The sequence below is a fragment of the Petaurus breviceps genome, unplaced genomic scaffold (assembly GCF_028583685.1).
Source record: "Petaurus breviceps papuanus isolate PSGF00001 unplaced genomic scaffold, PetGlider_PUasm1.0 689, whole genome shotgun sequence".
Lineage (NCBI taxonomy): Eukaryota > Metazoa > Chordata > Mammalia > Diprotodontia > Petauridae > Petaurus > Petaurus breviceps.
Window position 1 is genome coordinate 221,734 of NW_027186458.1, and position 4,468 is coordinate 226,201.

Genomic DNA, 4,468 nt, shown 5'->3' on the forward strand with positions numbered 1-4,468 from the left:
TACCAGTTTTCTGGATAGAAGACAAAATCTCAGGGTTATTCTAAATTGTATTATTTTTTAATGCTTTATTAACTTCCGATTTACATTATTCATTTGCGCCAGATTTTGAGTTACAAATTTTCTCCCTGTTTTTTCCCTACCCACCGTCCCAAAATAGCAGTCCCACAGGATATCCCCTCCTCCAATCTGCTCTCTCCCATATTTTCTCCCATACCCCTGTCGACTTTTCCAGTGGATCTCTATGCCTCAGTGCCTGTATATCTTATTTCCCAATTACATGTAAGATGTTATTAATAATATATATAATATACATATATATACACACATACATACATATATATGTATATATATACATATATATTTGAATATTTGATTTTAAAACTTTCAATTCCAGATTCATTCTCTTCCTTCCTTGTCACCCACCCTTACTGCGAAGATAAGCAGTTCAGTATAGGTTGTACATGTGTGGCTAATGCAAAACAATAACATAGTAGATACATTGTAAAAGACTCACTACCATGTTTCCCCGATAATAAGACACTGTCTTATTAATTTTTTTGGACAGAAAAATACCAGAGGGCTTATTTTCATGAACATTGACAGCAATTTTAATAAACAGGTAAATGTGAACAAAAAAATGTACCTTTATTCAACAAGCAAATCACTGGGGAAGAACAGGATGACACGCTCACTGCTGCAGCTCTGATTGGATGCAGCTTGGAGCCCGGCGTGCATTTCACGGGGGGGGGGAAGGGGGAGACGGCCATACAGAGGGTACCGTAATGCAGCGTGTAGCGCGGGGTATCACCTTCACTACAGTAGCAATATCAATAGGGCTTATTTTCGGGGGAGGGCTTATTTTAGAGGAATCTTACACAGTAAGGGGAGGGCTTATTTTCGGGATAGGTCTTATTATCGGGGAAACATGGTATATTTCCCTCCCTCCTATCCCACCTCCCACTAGTTCTGTTCTCTACTTTGATCCCATCCCTTTTCAAAAATGGGTGCTTCCAACTTCCCACCCCCATAGCCTGCCCTCCATTCCATCTTTCCCGCCCCCCCCCCCTGATCCCCTCCCTCCCCTATTCTCCTGGAGGTTGAGATACCCTATTTAGTGTGTATTTCCCTCCCTCCTCAAGGCAAATTCAATGGGAATAAGGTTGATCCATTCCCTTTTGCCTTCCTATTATTCCCCTCCATTGTAACCATTTCTCCTTTCCTCTTCTGTATGAGATAGTTTACCCCAATTTGTCTCTCCCCATCACTTCTCATTATATTCCTCTAACCTCTTAATTTCACCTTTTAAGTATCATATCATCCCTTCCTGTTAAGTTGGTCCTGTGCCCTCCATCTATATATACCTGTAAACATATATACACACATTCACATATGTATTCATAATCCCACATACCCTCATATATATATTTCTAATCCCTTCAACTACTGAGAAAAGTTTCATAAGTTAAAATTATTGTTTTTCCATGTAGGTATGTTAATAGTTCAACTTTGATAAGTTCCTTATGATTTCTTTTCCCTGTTTACCTTCTCATGCTTCTCTTGCTTCTTGTATCTGAATGTCAAATTTTCTATTCAACTCTGTTTTTTCAGCAAGAATGCTTGAAAGTCCTCTATTCCACTGAATGACCATATTTTCCCCTGAAACATGATACACAGTTTTTCTGGGTAGGTGACTCTTGGTTTTAATCCCAGCTCCTTTGACCTCTGGAATATCATATTCCAAAGGCCTTCAACCCTTCAGTGTAGAAGCTGCCAGATCCTGTGTTATCCTGATTGTGTTTCCACAATATTCAAATTGTTTCTTCCTGGTTGCTTGTAATATTCTCTCCTTAATCTGGGAATTCCAGAACCTGGCTATAATATTCCTAGGAGTTTTCTTTTTGGTATCTTTTTCAGGAGGTGATCAGTGGATTCTTTGAACCTTTGTTTTGCCCTCTGGTACTAAAACATCAGGGCAGTTTTCTTTGAGAACTTCCTGGAGGATGATTTCTAGGTTCTTATTTTGGTCATGGCTTTCAGGTAATCCAATAATTTTTAAATTATCTCTCCTGGATCTAATTTCCAGGTCAGTGGTTGTTCCAATGAGATATTTCACATTGCCTTCTATTCTTTCATTTGTTTGGATCTCTTTAACAGCATCTTGATTTCTCATAAAGTCATCAGCTTCCATTTGCTTCAATCTCATTCTGAAGCAACTATTCTCCTCATTGAGCTTTTGAGATTCTTTTTCCATCTAGAAATTTGGCTTTTTAAGGCATTCTTCTCCTCATTGCCTTTTTGACCCTCCTTTGCCATTTGAGTCAGTCTGTTTCTTAAGTTATTATTTTCCTCAGTCAGGCTGTTGACTCTCATTTCATAATTTTCTTGCATTGTTCTCATTTCTCTTCCCAATTTTTCCTCCACTTCTCTTATCTGCTTTTTAAGGTCCTCTATGGCCTGTAACCAGCTTGTATTTTCCTTTGAAGCTTTTGGTGCCGGAGTTCTAACTTCACTGTTTTCCTCCTGTTCCATGCTTTGCTCCTTTTTGTCCCCAAAATAGGAGTGTAATGTTGGAACCTTCTGTTTGCTTTGTTTCCTTTGCCTGCTCATTTTGACACTCAATTACTTGACTTTTGGGCTTTTTTCCAAAATAGGGCCCTGCCTCCAGCCAGAGGAGCTTTCGTCCCAAATGCTGGAGTTTTCTCAGCTGCTGGAAGTATTAGATAAGTGCCCTCTCCTGAGGTCTCCATGACCTCTGGCAAGCTGGACACACACCCCAGGACCTCCACCCTAGACTGCAATCCAGATCCAAGCAGGTTAAAGCAAGAGCGATTACCCCTCAGATTGGTGCTTGGTCCCCCTACACTCTGCAGGCCAGGAGCTGAAGCTGCCACATGGTGCTGGCTGGCTGTGCCTGGGTCTCAGTGGCTTTTCACTCCAGGGGTAAAAGACATGCACTCCCACTTACTTGTCCCAAAGTCCAGCCTGCACTGACCTCTCCCTTTCTTCTTCGCATCTATGTATTGATAAATCTGGAAAAGGCCACAGCTGCTGCTGATCTGGAGTCCCTTTGGCTGGCAGCTTTTCAGGCCCACCCTGGGGCTAAAGCCTTGGGATGGGGCTGGGCTTGGCTGCCAGAGCACTGTGCTGGATTCCTGCAGGCTGCCAGACTGTCCTCAGTGGGACGTTAGCTTCTCTGTGTCATTTTGTGGGTTCTGCAGCTCCAAAGTTTGTTTAGAGGCCCCCTTTTACATGGATTGGGGAAGGTGGAAGCCAGAGCCACAGGAAGGTCCTCCTTCTACTTTGCCATCTTGGCTCCTCCCCCCTCCCCATGAATTATATTTTTAATAATTCATGCTCTGGAGTATTCTTTTGTATAGTTTTTAATGATTTTTCATTCTTTGAAATTTCTTTGTTTATATTATTTGATGAATTAACCATTGAGCAAAGATATTGTTATTATGGATATGAGCTCATTACATATTTGAAGCATTTTTATATGACTGTTAATTTTTATATTTCATATTTCATTTTACATATGATTTGCACTTCATCTTTCAAGGACTGTTTGTTTCTATTCATTAATTAATATACTTAAAGGTCAGTTGTTTACTGTGTGTATATTCATATACACCTTTCTATATATTTGTAAATCTGCATGTGTGTTATATATATATATAATATATGCATACTCTATACAAACATTTATACAAACAAACATAAAGAACACATACATCTATGTAGGGATGTACTTATGCATATATGTACTTATAGATCAGAAGTACATGTATTTATGGCACAATTATAAAGTTATTATATATATTTACAAATTTTGTATATTTATATATGCATATATTCATATGTATATTGACAAATATGTACATACAACAGTTAGGTACAAAGTAATTTGGTAGGGAGAGCATGAGTGGTTTGGAGGATCAGGAAAGTCTTCATGTAGAAGTAGTGTTTGAGATAAGTCTTGTAGAGAGTTATTTAATGAGGTAGAGCTAAGGTAACAATGCATTCCAACCATGAGGGATAATTGGAACAAAGATACAGAGGTAGGGAATGGAGTGTTACATATGACAGAGAGAAAGCCAGTTTGACTAAGTCACTGAGTATGGAAGGAGTAAAATCATTAAAGAAATAAAGTTAACATTTTCTCCTAGAAGCATTCAGGAGCCACTGGCATTAGATGAGGAAGTCATAGGACAAGATCTGTGTTTAAATCTATCCTGGCAGCAGTGAGCAAGATGGCCTCGAGTAATGAGAATTGAGGCAAGGAGACCAATTGGTCTGTCACAAGAATTTTTTAGAGAAGTGATAAGGGTTTGAACTCAGATGGAAGCTATGTGAGTAGAGAGAAGTGATTGAATGTGAGAGATGGTGAGAAGGTAGAAATGGAAAACTTTTGCAACTGACTGTATATATATATATATATATATATATATATATATATATATATATATAT